Genomic DNA, 22,963 nt, shown 5'->3' on the forward strand with positions numbered 1-22,963 from the left:
CCAGAGGGTGATTTGGACAGCATGTGACAGAGCCAAAGAGAGTGTCACTCCCTCCTTCCCCAGAATCCCAGCAGATTTTGCCATGGGCTGAGCGGCAGCCTCAGGGAACTCAGGTTTTAGTGAGCTAGAGAGATAACAGGCAATCTCTAATCACTATTACTCTCTTATGTTGAAATTAGCACTTTGAAGGATTTGGAAAGGGGCCACCAGACAGTATAGCAGGAAAGGGCACAGATCAGGCGCTGTCTTCTCTCTCTCCCTCTGCTGAGGGGTCTTCCATGGTTTGGCAACTTCCTCTTCTCTCTGGACTCTGCCAGCCAAAGGCCGCCTTCCAAGACAGCACTTGTTAACATGGCTCAGGTTGATGTCTGGGCTTCACGGGTGCCAGGAGATGACATGATTTAAATGTTGGATTTTTGTATCAATCCAACTACAACATAATACAGCTGTCTTGAAAAATAGAAATTTGATTTATTATTAGAAATGACACTTTTGGGTCAAAAGTGTTTCACATAAAGAAAAAGTTTGCAGAGGAAAATTCTTAAAGAAAAGAAAAAATAACTAGAATAAAATAGGAAATTTTTTAGATTTTATTTTAGAAGATGTTCATTGGGAAAAAATGTTATTTTATAATCATGTGGAGAATGCCTAATGTGAAAATTTTAAGTGTACTATGGTGGTTTGTTAGGTAACACAGTCATTGTTAGTTTTCAGCTTTATGAGAGAGGAATGTTGAATGATGCTTTCAATATATATAAAAGAAATGACCCTTCAAAATTTTCTTTTTGGAATGATTAAAATGGATATTTCATTTTATATTGATATATTATTAAAATAGGGAAGTTTGGAAATTCTATTTGGTTAAGAATCGTGGCCAGATTATAAACACTATAAAGCTGTAATTGTAGTTTAGACATCTACATTACTACATTAGAGATTCAGTAAAATAGGTGTGCCTGTGTTTACTGTTCAGGTGTAAATTTCTAACTCTCACAGCAATTCATATTCTCTTCTAATTGCTTACTTATGAGATTCTTGCTAATAAGTACTTGTATTTCAGAGTTTCTAAATACAGCTGTTATAGCCAAATTTCTCTTCATCTCTCTTCATATCTCAGTACATGTCTTTCTCTTCATATTTCTTCATCTCTAAATACAACACTGCATTCTACTTGCGGGTTCTTGGGCAAGTCATCTGTACAGAGCTGGGGAGGTCAAGGCATGAACGGGTCTTGCGTGATGAAGTGTTCACCTTTTGTTTAACAGAGATGACATAGGAAGCTGATACAGATACAGCTGTGAAGAGAATTCAGTGGCTTCCACAACGTACAGCCCACTCAGTGAGGAGCAACCTGTCCCCATGGTACAGGAAACCCGGAGTGCATTTCTGACATCCCAAAATGTTAGCACATTTGTAGGAGACCAAGAGTTTAATGTAAAGTACATCTTTCAAAAAAAGATGCTCAGGAATAGAATCAGGGTACAATAGAACTGACAGGTTTTTATGTGTAGATAAGTATTTAACAATCAGTAAACAGAATTAAAACAGTCCATTCTAGATGTAATTTGTAAAATTGTGCTTTGAAATGCAGTGTGGACAAAACCTAATGATGACCATGTGATAGACACCAGTGGCACTGCAACATGTGATAGACACAAGCGGCCTCGGGAGAGCTTGGTGTCTGTGCAAGGGGATAGGAAATCCACTTGATGTTCATACTGTAGGTCCAGTAAAAATCATTCTGAACCGATCTCATTGGACAACCAAACCTGTAGAATTAGCATTGGAAAACAACTGAAAGTAAATTGTCATCACTTCTTTTAATAAGTGGTAAATAAAAATAAAGTTAATCATTCAAATCTCCCAATTATGAATGATAAATATAAAATAATACAGCATTAAAATATGAGAAACTAAAATTTATTGTCTGCATGAAATATTCATATATAAGCTAAAATTCAGAAACGAAAATGTATCTTAAGACATATAACTGAAAATACAAAAGTTATAATGAAAAAGGGATGAATACAGGTAAATACTACTATAAATAAATGAAAGCTCATTATCTTGCCCTATTATATATATATGCCATAGTGACTGTTTATAAAACTAGGTGAAAGCATTATAAAAAGGCCAGATATGAAAGGATGTCATCAACCAGATAAGGAATCCTTGAAAAATGAGGGACAGAGCACAGGAAAGAATAAGGAAAAAAATGAAAGTATGAGTCGGTTCATAAGTGAAACATAAACTAAAAGAAACCTAGCGACTAGGTAGTGCCTTCAGGAAATGGATGGTGAACAAGCAGACAATTCCTGTGTTTAAGTCAATGTGTCAGTGGTATTTTTTTTTTTTTAGCAGCCCGGGCAAGCTAAGATTGTCTGCCCGTGAGAACTTAATGTGATGCTGTCACGGCCATCCCACACCCTTCGCCGTTGTCCTTAACTGATGCAACTCCCTGTTGCCCTTAAGGGGATTGGGTGGACAAGGTTCAGTCCTGCTGGACGGAGGTGTGGAAGCAATTCAAAGAGAGTATTCTAATGGCACATGGCAGCCCTCGAAGCTCTAGAGCCCTCTCCTCCAAATTACGAAGCCATTTCAGGGAATGACTGCTCAGCCTTGTATGGAATGGGTGTGTGGTCGATGGAGAGAAGTTCTAAGAATATCGTTTACTTGCCTGTGTTTATTTTGACTACTCGCTGTCCATGTCTCCACATTGACACTGTGTAGTTTCCTCCCCAGTGACCTCTTGAGTAATGGTCAGTTTCCTGAAGTGTCAAAAGGAGAGTCAGGTACCGGTGGACTTCATGTGAACTTATTTCAATTCTCCTTATCATCCTACCACTCCACACTCACATTTCCTCTTGCTGTTTTCCCTCTCCCATTGTGTCTGGGTTTTTTTTCAACTACAGGAGATGTTGAGGCAAGAGGCTCCTCCTCATCAAAGCGTCGAGAGACCTGTAGTAAAGAGAACAAACTAACATGTCCAGGGGCACCATGTGTCAAAAGACACCTGTGATGGGAGAGCTGGGACCAAAACACACTAGACAGGTGTCCCATCTGCAGGATGTGGCCTAAGGGGTCTGTCTTTCTGCCCAGATTCCTGTCTGAGCCATTCAGGGTTGCACGAGAATATTCTTGATGCATGGTTGATTTGGAAGTCAAGGCAATCCTAGCAAACTATGTGAGTGGTGTGGTGAAGTTTTTATAAATGTTGTCAATCCTGTGACTTCAACTTCCTTGATGAGACTGTGACCTTCAGGGTGCCAATGATAATGAAGAGGAAAAGTTGGAATAAGGATATGATGGAAAGAGATCACACCTATGAAACAGACTTAAAAAGAGACCACTTTCTGTGTAGCTGCAGTAAGTTCATGGTTTTCTGGTTTGGGGTGGGAACAAGAGTAGCATGCCCCCTCCCCAGGTAAAAGATAGAAATGAAATGAAATCAGAGGTGTTAAATCATGAGGTCTACGTTAAGAGGTTTAGCAATAAAATCTAAATAGAGAATTTCTAAAAAGGGCGGAAATAGCCACTATTTCATTTCAGAAAAAAGCCAACTCGTCTTTTTCCATGATGAAAATATTCCTTTCCCAGGTGGATCAGTGAGTTTTAAATGCCCAGTTATTTTAGATGTAAAAATAAAAGTTAACTGGTCAATGCAATCTTCACATACATTTATTACCCAAGAAAAGAGGTATGTTTCTTTGGTAATTTCATACATGTTTTTCCATCTGAGTCGAGGAGTAAATATGTCTATAATGTAGTTCTATTAAAGATCAATATAAAAAGAAATAAAGACATGGAACAAAGAAATAAATTACTTGGACATTGTCATTGTCATCTGTCTCAGACCCCACGAAATCACTGAAATGGGCTTCAGAGTGTACGAAGACAGGTAGCGGGACGTGATGGCCTTGAGAGAGGAATGAAGAAAGCTAGAGTTAATGAAGTACTAGAGCCCCTGTTGTTCATGTCAGGGTGCGACCTGATCCCAGGACATTTCTGTCCTCGTTATTAATACTCTTCTCCAAGAGCCTCAATAATCGCTTGACCTCTGCCATGAGGGAGTGGGTCTAGACTCTTCAGGGTCCCTTTTCAATTTCTCAAATACTGTTCCTGTGTCCACGAAGAAATGCCTGTGTCCGCCTTTTCCTCTAAGACAGGAGACACTGTGTCCATATCGTTCTACGTGTAACTTAGCCTTTCTTCGCATTTTCCTTCACTCAGTAGTGCCTTTTCCTTCTCTCCTAATTTCTGCCCATTTCCTTTCTTTTTTTCAACCTCCACAAATCAAATTGTTCATTCATAGGAGCTCATTAGTGGAGCAGTCAAAATTGTACCATCCCCTTCTCCATTTAATCGGTTGATCCGTTATTCAATCCGTCCTTATACAGGGAGCAACTCTCAGAGGCCTGAATTTGAATCAGGTGTTGCAGAAGAGAGACACCACCAACTCCAAACTCAGCAGATAGTCCTGTCCCTCATAGGACCTTAAGTTCCTAGAGATATTTTTTCTTCACAACCTCCCTGTAGGTTACCTAACCCATTAGAGAGGATGAACATAAGTCTAGAGATAAAGTCACTGGCCCAGATTTCTTATTCTGCAGTTCAGAAGCTAAGTGTTGTATTGGAGGGGTAACCATCTAAATTAATGGAAAGCTCTAGTGTTTTATCAATCCTTGGAGGGACTGGGAGGGAAGAGCACCTGCATGGAAGTGGGAAAAGCTAACAGGAAGGGGCAGGGCTGCAGTGTGGGGACTCGGCCAAGCTGTCTGGCTTAGAACCGTGTGTACTGAATGCAGCAGTGTCATCTTGGTCCTATAATCCATCAGCTCTATACAGGGCCTGGTCAGTCCTGTGAGCGGAAAGACTGTGGGACTGTGGGAAGCAATCAGCAGCCCATCTGACAATTCCTCCAGAAACACAGCCATGCCTTGGAAGTTAGTGAGTGGCAGCTAGACACAAACTTATGTCAAAGAGAAGAAAACTCTAGTCTTACTGCTATTCCCAGGGTTTTATTTGCATGAGAAGTGGAGACTAGGAGATTTTTCAAGCATATTCTTCCCACCACATCTCTCCAGAACATGGGAACATGGGCAAGAAGCCTGAAAAACCAAAGGCTTTGAAATTTGCAACTAGCCAAGGCAGGGAAAGATCAGGCCATGTAGGGAAGATTATCTTAAATAGCAGAGGAAGAAAAACGATTGCAAACAAAAAACACTCTAAGCCCATGGTCCTAACACCTTGGTTATGTAATTAAGATGTGAAAAGAGTTAAGCAGACTTCTGTATAAATTTCCTCTACCTTCTGATTTTTCCTTTGCTCTGTCTAGAAAGCAGAGGTGTAATACAGCTGCTCCTGGGAACCCTTTCCCATTGGCTCCTTCCTTAAATAATGGACCCTACCTGAATCGTCCTCATCCTCACTGCTCGTGCAGTCATCGCTTGAATCTGAAAGCCAATCTGTAGGAACAGAAACATCCACAGGAAATTATTAGAGAGTGTGGCTCACCCGTCCATCCGTTCTCCACTTGAGGCCTTGCTGGCCACCCAAGACCACCACAGTTTCTCCCTTTGATCTCAGTCCTCCCCTGGGTTCTGTGGAGCCAGATCTCTTTTAGAAGACATTGTAGACAGTTTACAAATGAGAGGAGGTGAAGGAAACCCCTCTCGGCATTTCAGTTCCCCATTTAGCTGGACCATCACAGAACTCACCTCCCTCTCGTCACTGAAATTCTTACTGTTGTTGTGGACATGCTGTGTGTTCGATGAGTTCAGTGAACAGACTCAGGGATAGACTAGCAGCTGCCTGGAGACCATTGTGAGGATGACAATGTTCTCTCTGCATTGACTGTACCTCGGCTGCCAGCCAAATGAGTATAGGGCTTTTGAAAAATGGCTACAGCTAGAATGGGCTGCTGCTGCCCTGCTTCTGTAGTTCTCAGTAGCAAAAATTTGAGTCACAATTTTCCAAACATTCAGACACATGCACACTGAGAAGGAGACACAGGCACATTGAGCATCAGATCACATAATCACATACCATCTGTATTATTTAGGGTTCTCTAGAGAAACAGAATCAACAGGGAACACTTGCAAATATAAAATTTATGAAAGTGTCTCACGTGACCGTAGGAATGCAGAGTCCAAAATCCACAGGGCAGGCTGCGAAGCCGACGACTCCAATGGATGGCCTGGATGAACTCCACAGGAGAGGCTCACCAGCCAAAGCAGGAATGCAACCTGTCTCCTCTGAGTCCTCCTTAAAAGGCTTCCCATGATTGCATTTAGCATCACTAATTGCAGAAGACACTCCCCTTTGGCTGATTACAAATGGAATCAGCTGTGGATGTAGCTGACGTGATCATGACCTAACCCTATGAAATGTCCTCATTGCAACAGACAGGCCAGCACTTGCCCAATCAGATGAACAGGTACCACAACTTGGCCAAGTTGACACCTGTCCCTAACCATGACACCATCACATACAGACACATACCACTCATCTGTATACAAACCCAGATCATCTAAACAGAAACCAGCTTCTCAAGAAGTACTGCCCTGGTCCATACCTGGAAGATTGGTTTCCTTCACTGATCATTGCAGTTGTCCAGTGTAAGCAGGATGTATCACCTGTGGAACTGTGCACACATCCCCTGCACACTCACAGCTCACACTCACACCTCAGAGACTCACATATAGACTTCCCTCAGCCCCCGTGCTCTGAAACCCGCAGCACATAAAAGGAACACACGCATATTGCCTGGAACTATAGAAGTATGGACGTTTCTTTAACTGAAAATTTTTCTTATACCCCCAATCTTCATTCCCTGTGATAGCAAAAACAGGTGTCAGTTCTGTAGAGTAAAGCATATAGGAAGCCCTCTGCTTTCACCTAAGTTCTTCTGACATCAGTTGGATGAGCCCAGAATACTTACCCTTGTCACTTGCGCTCAAGGTCACCTGCAATCGGAGAAGAGAAAATACAGTGAGAATCAGGCCATGCTCTGTCACGTTTGCTCAGATCTTGATATTGTATAAAAACAATGGAAAACTGTGATAAACTCAAGGTCCCATAGGTAAGCATTGACGTCACCTATGGCAAAGCTTAAGCTTTTCCTGGAGGAATTTCACTCAATTGGTAATTCCAGAAGTCTTCATCAGGAGGAACACTGGCTGCTGAGGCAAAAGTTTTCTCCAATTTGGTTTATAAACTGTGGAGCCATTTCTAATTCCTTTTAATATCAGTTGATATGTGGTCCCCTCCAACTTTCCCTTCCCCCAGAACAGTAGCTGATATGTAAAATGTACATCATTATATTTTCAGAGCTATACTCAAATGAAAACGAATGTATATGAGAAAGGAACATTTCTGTCTTAGAGAAAACAGATGACCTTACTTTGTCATTAGAGGCAGCATCCTCAGCATCCCTGTCACTAGGAGCCTCCTCTGCCAGTTCCTCCAGGAGAGCTAGGGGGACACAGAGTCATCATCAGTACATTGTGTATGCCGATCACACATTATTCAAGAAACTCTATTTGACTTGGACAAGGGGCTCCTATGTATGGGTCTGGGGTGTTATAACGCATGGACTATGGTACTCTTGGTTTTCCTGTATAGAAGAAAGAGAGGTGAAGGAGAATAAAGAGAAAGTAATAGGTAATAGAATCATTGGCCCTGTAACTAAAGAGAATCTTTTTCTACCACCTTGATAACTTACACAGTACACTTTATGCTCTGGGATATTATGATACAAATGCTCTCATAAAAATGTGTCAGTGATAAATACATGAGATTTGGGCCATTTATGTGCATGTCCCTTTCTCCTTTGCGTTGTGTATTTTATAGTAAACCAACCCACTATGTATACCTGTAATGAAGATTGAATAAGCTGGTATATATGTAAAGTGTCATATATGGTTATATTCTTGCCATAGTTGACACTGGGAATTGTTCTGTGTAAATAGGACCTACATCTCAGATAAATATCCATAAACAGCTTCACAGTCATCACACGTTGACTTCCTCATTGACAGCTTGTGACTCCAGTCATGCTAATCCACTCAACCCAAAGAGAACCCAGCTCCTTTTAGGGAGTGTAGAAACAGGGACAGTTCTTTGCCTGGAAATGAGTTTTTCTCACCACAGCCCCATTCTCCCTCCCACGTGGAATCAGCATCTACCGTGGCTTTCCACACTAAAGCTAGCAAGGGAGTCCCACCATACTCCTCTAGATTTCTTTCGTCTGCCTATGAGTGATTTCAGAATAATGTACCTTTTTCTGGTGTTCTTGAGGCCACCTATAAAGAAGGAATAGAAACCCTGTAAGAATCATATCATGCCATGCAGTGTTGGCACAGTCTTTTCTCTTAGTTGCACTAGAAAATGACATATGAAACCATGATGCACTCAAAGAACACAAAAGGAGGAGTTAGGGAAACCCATATAATAGTCATGAGCTTTCCTACAGGATTTTTCTTGTAATCCATTTTCGCGGGAAATCATATATTCTTAATGCAAGGAATAATCGAATGTCACTGAGGAAACCCCCTCTACCATATATTTGCTGTACACTCTCCATTCTGATGCTACCAATGTTGGATGCTCTTCTGGAATCAGTTTTCAGTGGGTCAGAGATTCCCCCGACTCCTGCACCAAGTAGACAGTACCTACATTCTATGTAGTTCACGATAAGGTTTTCAAATCTGAACTTGATGGAAAAATGAATTAACCAAGAAAGCAGTTTTTGTGTTAGAAACGAAGAAAGGCACACATTTACCTCCCTGTCCAGTGGGGTCTCCACAGCCTCCTCAGCATTAGGCTCCTCCTCCAATGGGGCCACTCTGTGAGCTTGGTGGATAGAGAGTAACTGTCAGTACATGGATGATTCTTCTCCTGAATGACTCAGGCAACTTCACTTGACTTTGACAGAAGTCCTCTATTGGTGGATTTTGATGGTTAACCATCATGAACTGAGGTATTCCTGGGCCATCTGCTGCCTAAATTGGACCACTTTCTCATCTGCGTACATTGGACCACTTTCTCATCTTTTTTGGCGTGTGTTGCTCTCTGTGTACTTGCTTACCTATCTGTCCCTGTATGTTCATTGACTTATTTTTGTGTCTGTGGCTTAGGGTTGAAAGACAGGGTACACGTTGTTCAGTTGAGAAAAACTTACCCTCTTTTACCCATGCTTAACTCTAGGGAGGGAAAAGGCTTTGGTAAAAGTCTACCTCATTATATCTGTAAAATGGGGATTAGGGATAACTGACCAGTATGAAAGGAAATGTCTGATGTAGTTCAAAAATTGACTGTTAAACATACACATTCTTAAGATGTTTTTGAATCCTTCTCATAAGAATGAACAAGGTCCCCAAATATACTGAAGTGAATGTGCATTTCAAGAGAAAAGCAGCAGGAAGGCATGATGAAACCAAAGGTTGTAACCCTTCATTGTGTGAAATGCCTCCCTACCTGTCTCAAGCAAGGCAAATTCACTCCAAATTTCAGAAATGAGTAATTTACTATGGCTTGTCCTTATTGAGTACAAAAGAGTCGTAAAATAGACATCACCATATTCTCCCTAGTGAATAGCTAATGTGGAGGGTAAGCGATGGGCCAGGACATCAAAGGAGTACTACATTTTTCTAAGTGTAGATTAGTTTTACAAGTAACCAGAATGTTAGAACATTTAAGAAATAAACAAACATATAAGTAAGGGTTGAAACAAAAGTATAAAACACATCTAAAATGGTTAGATATGGAGAGGACAAACTGAAGAAAGGATGAGAAATAAGTTGAAAGAAAGTTAACTTTGCCCATTTGGGGAGTGAAATTGATTAAGCAGGCCAATGTGAGAATACCTCTTGAGCAGCAATTTAGATTTCCCATGTCTCTCGGTGGGCTGAGCACTTCTCTTCCCACTCCCAGCCTCGAAGTCTCTCTGCATGCAGAGTGGCAGTTGGATCCGTGAGCCACATGTGTATCATCCGAGAACCACATCAACGGGCCATTACGGAATGGTCGGCGTGCGTGTGTTCTGCCCATTGCAGGGTCCAACTGCTGCTTTCTATACGTGGGTGTTTTCACATTGACACATGGTTAAGAGATAGTGATTGGTTTGAAGCACTGAATCCTGCAGCCACATATTATTATGTTTTGATTTTGAAAATAACTGTTTCTGAGAGAAAATGGCCTGCTCTCCCTCCCATACGTAGTCAGTGGTGAGATTGCAGGGTAAAGAGGAATATGCCTATGTGGTCAGAAGAATGAGAGGTTTCATTCTTAATTTGAAATCCCAAACTTTACAGGTTTCTAACATTCCTGAGTCATCAATGATTTCTAGAGAAATCATTTAAATTTATTCTGGTGGAGATAAAAAGCAGCATGAAAATAAATTAATTTTGAAAGATGCTATTTCCTTCTCTAAGAATGTAATTATCAAATTGTATATATCCTTCTTTCATCATCTCAGTATATTACCGAGTTTTCCCCTTTCTCCAGGTATTTCTATGTATTTGGCTTCTTTTCCATCTCTGTAATTTATTAAGCAGTGTCTCTATCATTGTGCACGTGAATGGTTGGTTTTCCACCAAGTAATTAAAAAGAAAAATCGGTATATTATCACCAATGCTTACTTGTTATGGATTAACATTTGGATGAACTCATATAATTAAGGTAAATGGAAGATCAATTGTGAGTTTGGCTCATATATCGACACAGAACCACATAAATTGTCATTATCTGACAATGAAATCTACCTATGTGGAGGGGTATGATCTGTCCCCAAACATTTGGAAAAAGTGAGAATTTTAGAATGAAGATGTTCTAGTCTACAAAAGTGCAACACCCCAGAGATGGATTGGCTTTTCATAAGAGGGGATTTATTTAGTTAGAAACGTACGCTTCTGCAGAGGAAACAAAGCTAACTTTCATCTGAGGTTCTTTCTTACAAGGGAAGGCACAGGGTGCTCTCTGCTGGCTGGCCTTCTCTTTTAGCACCTGGGTTCAAACAGCTCTCTCTGGGGTGATGCCTTCCTGCATCTCATCTCCCTAGACCTGAGCTGAGCTGTGAGTGCTGAGATGAGGTATGCTCAGGTGCTTGGGCTGTGCCGTGCTGAGCTCTCTCATGTAAGCAGCCAACCAATGAAATCAGACATCATTCATTTGAGCAGATACTCCCTCTAGCCGATTGCAGATGTGATCAGAGACAAATGTGTATTCACATGCATTTGGCTCATGTCCACAGTGAGGGAACTAGGCACCTTCAGCTGGCCAAGTAGACACCTGGACCTAACTACCCCAGAAGATGAGGGAGCAGCCCTGTTTAAAATAAAGAACATACCCCTCATGGTAAAACATGCTTCTCTACAAATGACCATCGTTGCTGATTCATCTCAAATTTCTAAAACTACTAAATCATCCAGGTCACTGATAAGGTATAAACTCTGCTGCATTGTGCATGCCAGAGTAGTTCAGTGGTAGAAGTCTAGCCTGCTATGTGGGAGACCCAGGTTCGATTCCTGGCCCGTGCACTTCCCAAAAATAAGCAAACAAGGAAACCAACCAAACAAAAATTGAGCAAGTGGTGCTGCAATAACTGGATACTCACATGGAAAAAGAATGATGAAATGTGCCCCTACCATACAGCATACAAAAGAAAAAAATCTGCTGCATGACAGATGTCTTCATATTTTCTCCAGAGTTTTACCCCCCCTAAGGGAGTTGTTTATATGTATGTGGAAGTGAACCAACGATACTATTTTGTCTTAACAGAATTTCACAGGCCACTAGAGTGACAAAAATTTTACATATGCTGATTTGAAAAGTAAAGCAACTATGTGTCAGGTACACACATGAATGTCAAATTGGAAGGCCAAATGAAAATGAATTTGGAAATATGTATTTAAGATGTAACCATCCTGTTGCAGGTGCAGCCTTTGAAAGGCAAGTAATTCAGTCTTCCCTGCTTTGGAGAACAGTTAGATGAAGAAGAGGACTCTCCTCCCTCCTGCCACCTAACTGGCCGCAATAAGTGGAGAATCAATGAGCAAATATACTTGAAAACTAGCTGGCATGGTGTCACTCCACGTGGAATTTTCTGTTAATGTATCTGCCTTCCTATGTGGAAATGTAACAGTGTTATTTCCAGCAGTATACCTAGATAGCTGCAGAGCAGGGAAGGAAGGAAACTCAAATTTTAGTGTAAATTCTTTGTACCTCTATTTCAGTACAAGTGTAATATTCTTGTTGCTGTTACTAGGCGAAAACTGTTTTCCAAAAGAGTAGCATCTAATCCCCATTCTGCATGATGATGTCTGTGCCTTGAGCAGAGAAAGGCCCCTGGCTGAGGTGTTTTCTCAGCCAGGGAATGGAAATGCATGGGTCAATGGTACTCACAGGTCTGTAGGTTGAAGCACTGTCTGGAGGACCTATGTGAGATCTCCACATTGGCCAGGGCTACCTGGGAACACGGCAGTCTCAGGGCCTTTAGACCCTTCCTGATGGCTGAGGTCTGCCCAGGAGAGTGTGCAGACATGAACCAGGCAGAAGCTCATGGCCTTTTCAACATGAGCATGAATGCTTCCCTGACATGTTTGTGAGTGACAAGTGATCACTAGTGTCAGCTGTGCTTAAAGGGCCTCTAATGGAAGGCATGTCATAAAATGGCAAACAAGTTTTAGAACATACATCCACCTGTTTAAAAAAATAAAAAATAAACGTAGTCTCAGCGTGCGACTGCAAAATCTGTGACACCAGAGACCTAGTCTCTAGTATAGGACCATTTGTTAGGAAAACGCAGGTTTGATTCCTGCATTGTATGCCAGTAGTTGTGTGAGAAGGAAATACACCTCTAGGGATGTGTAGAGGACAAGCATGAGGACTTTAAAAGGTAAAGTCTGCCATAGATGAATGCTGTATGAAGACAGTGTTCCTCCATGCCCAGATCAGGATATTTGGTGTATATTCTCCCAAAGCTTCCTGAACCTTCCTTTCAAAGCAGTACATACAGTTGTAAATACTAATAGATTTGTGTAGCTCGCATCGAGATCACTTTCCCTGTGGCCTTGAAGCCCTGTGAGGACAGAAAACGTACGGCTTTTGTTTCTCATCAGCTTTTAACTTATAGTGACTCGCCCATAGAAGGAGCTCCATAGATGGTACCTGCTGTCTGTGGCTTCAATTTCCATTTTTAACAGTTTCCACACTTCTGCATCATGCGGTGTTGCTGGATATTCTGATCTCAGATCTCATTCCTATTTACTTAGTTAAGTAGCAACTCAGTAAGATTCAGCACCTTGCCTAAAGTCACTCTGTTAAGGGTAGGGACAGGCTCTGAAGCAAGTTTGCTTTAGTGCGATGCCTGGGCTTTTCACCGCACCACAGTTCGTTCACGTACAGGGCTTTGGGCTATCTGAGCCACAGGCTGATGGGAAGGACTGATTAGATACACTATCAAAGGGATGTCCAAAACAGCACCGAAGAAAAGAAATGGAAATTTAAGTTGTAGGGTAGTTAGGTAAAGGTTGTTTTGTCAAAGATGGCTGGAACTGTGTGATTTTGGAGAAAGAATAGTGTTGGTTTATTGGAGGGGTCTCTGTGCTTAAAAGAAATCGGTTGTGTCATTTTTCCCACATAGTGGTAAGCAGTTTGACAGTATTGGGACTATCAATGCAACCTCAGTATTCCCATGCAAGTGGAAGCACCTGAACAAGTTCCTTGGCCAGCAACACCAGGTGGCAGATGCAGCAGGGATAAGGGAGGGATATCAGCATTTTTCTCTTATCTGTTTGTATTCAAATTTATATGTATAACTGATATCTTTTTTAAAATGACCTATTTCATAGCCAGTATTATCTTACATGTTGGCCCTTGTAGTTAGAAACTTTCATATTGTACTACAAAACTTGCATAAAACCTGGACCTCTGGGTATGATAGAATTTAACAAGTATTCTTTCCCCCAACAATTGTGTATGGTTAGATTCCTAATGGGAATGTAATGGCACCTAATTTTTTTTTTATTAATTAAAAAAATTAACTAACAACATTTAGAAATCATTCCATTCTACATATACAATCAGTAATTCTTAATATCATCACATAGATGCATATTCATCATTTCTTAGTGCATTTGCATCGATTTCAAAAAAGAAATAGAAAGACAACAGAAAAAGAAATAAAACGATATAGAGAGAAAAAAATAAAAAAATAAATAAAAAAAGAAAGAAAGAAAAAAAACTATACCTCAGATGCAGCTTCATTCAGTGTTTTAACATAATTACATTACAATTAGGTAGTATTGTGCTGTCCATTTCTGAGTTTTTGTATCGAGTCTTGTTGCACAGTCTGTATCCCTTTAGCTCCAATTACCCATTATCTTACCCTATTTCTATCTCCTGATGGTCTCTGTTACCAATGACATATTCCAAGTTCATTCTCTAATGTCAGTTCACATCAGTGGGACCATACAGTATTTGTCCTTTAGTTTTTGGCTAGACTCACTCAGCATAATGTTCTCTATGTCCATCCATGTTATTGCATGCTTCATAAGTTTATTCTGTCTTAAAGCTGCATAATATTCCATCGTATGTATATACCACAGTTTGTTTAGCCACTCGTCTGTTGATGGACATTTTGGCTGTTTCCATCTCTTTGCAATTGTAAATAACGCTGCTATAAACATTGTGTGCAAATGTCCGTTTGTGTCTTTGCCCTTAAGTCCTCTGAGTAGATACCCAGCAATGGTATTGCTGGGTCGTATGGCAATTCTATATTCAGCTTTTTGAGGAACCGCCAAACTGCCTTCCACAGTGGTTGGGGCACTTAATTTTTTGACATATCAAGTTCCTGGGCTGCATAAATTATTGAACATACATTAAGTCCCTGGTTTCCTTTTCTCTCTTTATTGACTCTTTTTGGCTCTTGTTTTTCTCTGAGTCATTCCTAGATTATGCTCAGGAACTTTGCAATTTTGTTGTCTCTTAATGGCTGACCATACTTTATGACAGGCATTGTTGAAAAGGGATAAGATGAGTGCCTGTGGATGTGTCACATTTTTGTGGCATGCTAACTTTCAGAGAAGCAAATTATTGTGAGATGCCTGTCGAAATGTGCCGTCCAGTATGAAATCACCAACACAATATGGCTAGTCTGAATTGAGATGTGCTGTAAGTATACAACACATACTGAATTTCAAAGACAGGAGAAAATGAAAGCAAAAGATTCCATTAATCAATTCTATGTTGACTACGTTATGAAATTGTAATATTTTGGGTATACTGGGCTATAAAAAATATATTATTAATTACCTTTACCTCTTTTGCTTTTATTAATGTGAGTACTGAAGAAACTAAAATTGAATATGTGGCTCACATTATGTTTCTGTTGGAGGGCTCTGCTTAGAGTTTATTGTATTTATTCCGTAAGCAGGAAAACCTGTCATGTTATGGTTAACCTTAAGTGAACCATTTGGAAATGAGAATAAATAAAATTTAAAATATGATGGAAAAGAAATTCTAAAGTATGATTTTAAAACACCCTAGCTGTAACTGTCCATGCCTAGTCAGAATGTAATTTGTATACCTGTGTGTGTGTGTGTGTGTGTGTGTGTGTTATGTGTTTGCAGGACTGAATAGTGAACAATTCTGATTTTTTTACTACAAGATCTTTCCTAAAATAACCTAATGGTTTGAAACATAGAAACATGCAAGAAAGACACTTAAGACCTGGGTTGCAAAATATGGGTGTGATTCCCTTGTTTGCAATAGATTTCAAGTTAATTTAGTGAGGGAAATGATATCCCGATATCCCTGTATCATGTTGATTGTCTCCAATGTTCTTTTTAAATGCTGTGGGTAAACCTTAAACTGTCCCCTGTGATATTTCCATTTGCATGCTCTGTTTTGCTTCTAATAGAGTGTACAAAGTATAAATGACCTGGATGTTACATTGTTTTTAACTAATGTATAATGTTTGAAATTCTTGAAACTTTTGTTGGCATTTTAAATGTAAAGTTTTGAATTTTCCTAATTGAATCATACAAATATAGGAAAAAAGCCATATCTACTTTTTAAATTTTTTTTATTTATTAAAAAAATTAACAACAAACAAAAATATTAACATATTCCATTCTACATATACAATCAGCAATTCTCAATATCATCACATAGTTGCATATTCATCATTTCTTAGAACATTTGCATTGATTTAGAAAAAGAAATAAAAAGACAACAGAAAAAGAAATAAAACAATAACAGAAAAAAAAAAGATTATACATACCATACCCCTTACCCCTCGCTTTCATTTATCACTAGCATTTCAAACTAAATTTATTTTAACATTTGTTCCCCCTATTATTCATTTTTATTCCATATGTTCTACTTGTCTGTTGATATGGTAGGTAAAAGGAGCATCAGACACAAGGTTTCACAATCACAGAGTGACATCGTGAAAGCTGTATCATTGTTCAATCATCATCAAGAAACATGGCTACTGGAACACAGCTCTACATTTTCAGGCAGTTCCCTCCAGCCTCTCCACTACATCTTGAACAACAAGGTGATATCTACTTAATGCGTAAGAATAACCTCCAGGATAACCTCTCGACTCTGTTTGGAATCTCTCAGCCATTGACACTTTGTCTCCTTTCACTCTTCCCCCTTTTGGTCGAGAAGGTTCTCTCAAACCCTTGATGTTAATTCTCAGCTCATTCTAGGGTTTTTCTCAATCCCTTGATGCTGAGTCTCAGCTCATTCCAGGATCTCTGTCCCACGTTGCCAGGAAGGTCCACGCCCCTGGGAGTCATGTCTCACGCAGAGAGGGGGAGGGTGGTGAGACTGCTCGTCATTTTGGCTGGAGAGAGAGGCCACATCTGAGCAACAAAAGAGGCTCTCTTGGGGGTGACTCTTAGGCCTAGATTTTAAGTAGACTTGACCTATCCTTTGTGGGGTTGAGTTTCATATGAACAAACCCCAAGACTAGGGGCTCAGCCTATAGCTTTGGTTGTCCACACTGCTTGTGAGAATATCAAGAATTCAATTTGGGGAAGTTGAATTTCTCCCCGTTTTCACCATTCCCTGAAGGGGGCTTTTGCAAATACTTTTCCATTCATTGATCGAATCACTCTGGGATTCATCAGGGCATCACTCTGGACAAACCAACAAAATCTCATGTCCTACCTGAGATTCCAAGTACTTATGGCGTTCAATCAAACTATCTACATAAGTTATATTAGGAAATGCACTAGTCAAAATATAAATTTTGTAACAAATAAACATTTTTTGCTTTAGTCTTACATAAGGTGACATTTTGAAATATTAATTACCTTCTATGTTCAGCACGCTGCAATAATGACATTCCTTTGTTCTTCCTCATGCAAAAACATTTTAAAAATTTGTACATTGTACATTTCTCTATTATTGTACACTCTAGGCATTCCTAGATTATACCATCTCAATCTTTAACATCTATCTTTCTTTCTGATTTCATTTATGTCCCCAGCCTTCCTCCCTCTATCATTCTCACATGCAGCTTTATTCAGTGTTTTAATATAATTATATTACAGTTAGGTAGTGTTGTTGTTCTAATTTGCTAGTTGCTGGAATGCAATATGCCAGAAATGGAATGGCTTTTAACAAGGGGAATTTAATGAGTTGCTAGTTTACAGTTCTAAGGCTGAGAAAATGTCCCAATTAAAACAAGTCTATAGAAATGACCAATCAAAGGCATCCAGGGAAAGATACCTTGGTTCAAGAAGGCTGATGAACTTCAGGGTTTCTCTCTCAAGTGAGAAGGCACGTGGTGAACACAGGGCTTCTCTCTCAGCTGGAAGGGCACATGGCGAACACGGCGTCATCTGCTGGCTTCTCCTCTTGGCTTCCTGTTTCATGAAGTTCTGCGGGAGGCATTTTCCTTCTTCATCTCCAAAGGTCGCTGGCTGGTGGACTCTGCTTCTCGTGGCTATGTCTTTCTGCTCTCTTTGAATCTCTCATTCTCCAAAATATTTCCTCTTTTATAGGACTCCAGTAAACCAATCAAGACCCACCCAAATTGGTGGAGACATGTCATCCCCTAATCCAGTTTAACAACCATTCTTGACTAAATCACATCACCCAGGGAGATGATCTGATTACAGTTTCAAACATACAGTATTGAATAGAGATCATTCTACCTTTAGGAAATGATATTTTGATTAAAACATGGCTTTTCTAGGGGGCATACTTCCTTTCAAACCAGCACATTCCACCCTCTGGCCCCTAAAAAAAGACATGTTTTTCCCATATACAAAATACATTAATTTCATAACAATATCAGAAACCTTAAACATTTCAGTAGCAATGCAAATGAAGTACAAAATGCCCTGTGGATCAAATCAGTTACAGGCATGGTCTGTCCTAAGGCAAAATTCTCTCCATTTGCTCTGGACCTTTGAAAACTCATAACAAGTTATTTGCTGCCAACATACAAAGGAGAAACATTCGTAGGATACATACACACATTTCCATAGGGAGGAAGGAACACAGGGGTCACCAGATCCATACAGTTTCGAAAACCTGCAGGGTAAAGTCCATTAGATTTCAAAGCCTGAGAGTCATTTATCCTCAGGGCTTTAGAAAGTGGCAGTCCCACCTTTTCTAAATGACTATGCAGAGGCCTGCCTCTCTCAAAATGCAACCTTGGGGGATATTGGGGAGACCACCTGTCATGATTAGGGACAGGTGTCAACTTGGCCAAGTTGTGGTACCTGTTCATCTGATTGGGCAAGCGCTGGCCTGTCTGTTGCAATGAGGACATTTCATAGGATTAGGTCATGATCACGTCAGCTACATCCACAGCTGATTCCATTTGTAATCAGCCAAAGGGGAGTGTCTTCTGCAATTAATGATGCTAAATGCAATCATGGGAAGCCTTTTAAGGAGGACTCAGAGGAGACAGGTTGCATTCCTGCTTTGGCTGGTGAGCCTCTCCTGTGGAGTTCATCCAGGCCATCCATTGGAGTCATCGGCTTCGCAGCCTGCCCTGTGGATTTTGGACTCTGTGTTCCTACGGTCACGTGAGACACTTTCATAAATTCTATATTTGCAAGTGTTCCCTGTTGATTCTGTTTCTCTAGAGAACCCTAACTACTAACTAATACACCACCTGTCTCTCAGCTCCACCCTCTCCAAGCATTGGGGCCGCACCCGGGCTCTCTGCCATCTCTGGGGCACACGCTCAGCCCCTCCATGTGGTGGCAGCCAGGCTCTCCCCAAACCCCAAGGAATGTGCTTCACCCTCTCCAAGGCCTGAGGTGGCATGACTCTTCCACTGCAATGAGGTGGTAAGCCCATTCTCTGCCTTTGGGGCAAACTCGCCCTCTCCATGGGCTTGGGTGGGTCCATTCTCCTGGCCTGAGGCTTCTTCACTTCAAACCTCAGCCTCCATGGTTTTGCCTCTATAGTTATTTTTCCTCCAATGTGTCCCTTCTCTGAAACCCTCAGTCCAGCCTGGCAGTGGCTCTGTTTATACAGGTCCCACAGCACTCTCATTGGCTTTCTATGCAGTAGCCTTGGATCATGCCCATCAGACATAAGGACTTTTGACACATCATTCCTGGATAACTCCATGTCTGATCCTGACTTTCTCTGAGATGGCTGAGTGTTTCCACATTTGGCCAAGACCTCATGTGGGGCACTATTCTCTGGGGTCTCCCTTCCCGGAGGCCCAGAATTTTCCAGAACTTCAGTGAGGAGAAACCAGGCTGCACTTTTGACATTTAATTTGCAGATCTCTTCTGCTAAATGTCCAAGTTCATGGCTTTTAAAATATGCCTTCCAGCCAAATTCACTAGTCAATTTTGCCAGATTATCTGCCATTTTAAAACAAGGATGACCATCCTTCCAGTTTGCAATAACACGTGCCTCATTTCTGTCAAAGCCCTCATCAGAGGTATCTTTAGAGTCCACATTTCTACCAACAGTGTCTTCAGAGCATTCTAGGCCTTCTCTATCAAGCTTCTCACAACTCCTCCAGATTCTTCCCTCTATCCATTTAAGAAGCCATTCCAACATGTTTGGTATTTGTGAACTGCAGCAGCACCCCACTTCTGGTACCAAAATTTGTTCTAGTTTGCTAGCTGCTGGAATGCAATATACCAGAAATGGAATGGTTTTTAACAAGGGGAATTTAATGAGTTGCTAGTTTGCAGTTCTAAGACTGAGAAAATGTCCCAATTAAAACAAGTCTATAGAAATGACCAATCAAAGGCATCCAGGGAAAGATACCTTGGTTCAAGAAGGCCAATGAACTTCAGGGTTTCTCTCTCAAGTGGGAAGGCACATGGCAAACACAGGGCTTCTCTCTCGGCTGGAAGGGCACATGGCGAACACGGTGTCATCTGCTGGCTTCTCCTCTTGGCTTCCTGTTTCATGAAGCTTGGCGGGAGGCATTTTCCTTCTTCATCTCCAAAGGTCGCTGGCTGGTGGACTCTGCTTCTCGTGGCTATGTCATTCTGCTCTCTTTGAATCTCTCATTCTCCAAAATATTTCCTCTTTTATAGGACTCCAATAAACCAATCAAGACCCGCCCAAATGGGTGGAGACATGTCATCCCCTAATCCAGTTTAACAACCATTCTTGACTAAATCACATCACCCAGGGAGATGATCTGATTACAGTTTCAAACATACAGTATTGAATAGAGATCATTCTACCTTTAGGAATTGATATTTTGATTAAAACATGGCTTTTCTAGGGGGCATGCTTCCTTTCAAACCAGCACAATTGTGCTGTCCATTTCTGAGCTTTTTTATCTAGCCCTGTTGCACAGTCGGTATCCCTTCAGCTCCAATTACCCAATATCTTACCCTATTTCTATCTCCTGATGGTCTCTGTTATCAAGGAAATATTCCAAGTTTATTCACTAATGTCAGTTTATATCAGTGAGACCATACAGTATTTATCCTTTAGTTTTTGGCTAGTCTCACTCAGCATAATGTTCTCAAGGTCCATCCATGTTGTTACATACTTCATAAGTTTATTCTGTCTTGGAGCTGCCTAACATTCCATCGTATGTATATACCACAGTTTGTTTAGCCACTCATCTGTTGATGAACATTTTAGCTGTTTCCATCTCCTTGCAATTATAAATAATGCTTCTATGAACATTGGTGTGCAAATATCTGTTTGTGTCTTTGCCCTTATGTCCTCTGAGTAGATACCTAGCAATGGTATTTCTGGGTCATATGGCAATTCTATATTCAGCTTTTTGAGGAACCGCCAAAGTGCCTTCCACAGCGGTTGCACCATTTGTCATTCCCACCAACAGTGAATAAGTGTGCCTCTTTCTCCACATCCTTTCCAGCACTTGTCATTTTCTGTTTTGTTGATAATGTCCATTCTCGTGGGTGTGAGATGATATCCCATTGTGGTTTTGATTTGCATTTCTCAAATGGCCAGGGACGTTGAGCATCTCTTCATGTGCCTTTTGGCCATTTGTATTTCCTCTTCTGAGAAGTGTCTGTTCAATTCTTTTTCCCAATTTGTAATTGGATTGGCTGTCTTTTTGTTGTTGAGTTGAACAATCTCTTTATAAATTCTGGATACTAGACCTTTATCTGATGTGCCATTTCCAAATATTGTCTCTCATTGTGTAGGCTGTCTTTTTAGTTTCTTGATGAAGTTCTTTGATGCACGAAAGTATTTAATTTTGAGGAGTTCCCATTTATTTCTTTCTTCAGTGCTCTTGCTTTAGGTGTAAGGTCTATAAAACCGCCTCCAATTATAAGATTTATAAGATATTTCCCTACATTTTCCTCTAACTGTTTTATGGTCTTAGACCTGATGTTTAGATCTTTGATCCATTTTGAGTTAACTTTTGTATAGGGTATGAAATACGGGTCCACTTTCATTCTTTTACATATGGATATCCAGTTCTCTAGGCACTATTTATTGAAGAGACTGTTCTGTCCCAGGTGAGTTGACTTGACTGCCTTATTAAAGATCACATGTCCATAGATGAGAGGGTCTATATCTGAACATTCTATTTGATTCCATTGGTCAATATATCTATCTTTATGCCAGTACCATGCTGTTTTGACCACTGTGGCTTCATAATATGCCTTAAAGTCAGGCAGCGTGAGACCTCCAGCTTCATTTTTTCCCTCTCTCTTCTTCTTTTTGTCAATCTTCCTAAGGGCCCATCAATCTTATTGATTTTCTCATAGAACCAACTTTTGGTTTTATTGAATTTCTCAATTGTTTTCATGTTCTCAATTTCATTTATTTCTGCTCTAAATCTTTGTTATTTCTTTCCTTTTGCTTGCTTTGGGGTTAGCTTGCTGTTCTTTCTCCAGTTCTTCCAAGTGGACAGTTAATACCTGTATTTTTGCCCTTTCTTCTTTTTTGATATAGGCATTTAGGGCAATAAATTTCCCTCTTAGCACTGCCTTTGCTGCATCCCATAAGTTTTGATATCTTGTATTTTCATTTTCATTTGCCTCAAGATATTTACTGATTCCTCTTGTAATTTCTTCCTTGACTCACTGGTTGTTTAAGAGTGTGTTGTTGAGCCCCCACATATTTGTGAGTTTTCTGGCACTCTGCCTATTATTGATTTCCAGCTTCATTCCTTTATGATCTGAGAAAGTGTTTTGTATGATTTCAATCTTTTTACATTTGTTGACACTTGCTTTGTGACACAGCATATGGTCTATCTTTGAGAATGATCCATGAGCACTTGAGAAAGAGGTGTATCCTGCTGTTGTGGTGTGTAATGTCCTATAAATGTCTGTTAAGTCTAGCTCATTTATTGTAATATTCAAATTCTCTGTTTCTTTATTGATCCTCTGTCTAGATGTTCTGTCCATTGATGAGAGTGGGGAATTGAAATCTCCAACTATTATGGTACATGTGTCTATTTCCGTTTTCAGTGTTTGCCTCATGTATTTTGGGGCATTCTGGTTCGGTGCATAAATATTTATGA

The 22,963-nt window shown here is 40.4% G+C and overlaps 1 long non-coding RNA gene across 4 annotated transcripts in view; it reads right to left on the reverse strand.

Annotated features, from left to right (window-relative positions):
• Nucleotides 1-490: 490 nt before the first annotated feature.
• Nucleotides 491-22,963, reverse strand: part of LOC143683927 (uncharacterized) — a 38,856-nt gene continuing 16,383 nt past the window's right edge. The window contains exons 1-7 of one of the 4 annotated variants that reach the window (XR_013175732.1): nucleotides 9,867-10,581; nucleotides 8,783-8,853; nucleotides 7,403-7,473; nucleotides 6,941-6,965; nucleotides 5,409-5,465; nucleotides 2,857-3,916; nucleotides 491-2,768 (exon numbers count right to left, since the gene is read on the reverse strand). This is a non-coding gene — a long non-coding RNA (uncharacterized LOC143683927). Of the gene's footprint in view, nucleotides 3,917-5,408; nucleotides 5,466-6,940; nucleotides 6,966-7,402; nucleotides 7,474-8,278; nucleotides 8,488-8,782; nucleotides 8,854-9,866; nucleotides 10,582-22,963 lie in introns of those variants that run through there. The other 3 variants (XR_013175730.1, XR_013175731.1, XR_013175733.1) reach the window with 3 other exon arrangements.

The sequence above is a fragment of the Tamandua tetradactyla genome, chromosome 5, assembly GCF_023851605.1.
Source record: "Tamandua tetradactyla isolate mTamTet1 chromosome 5, mTamTet1.pri, whole genome shotgun sequence".
NCBI classification, from domain to species: Eukaryota; Metazoa; Chordata; class Mammalia; order Pilosa; family Myrmecophagidae; genus Tamandua; species Tamandua tetradactyla.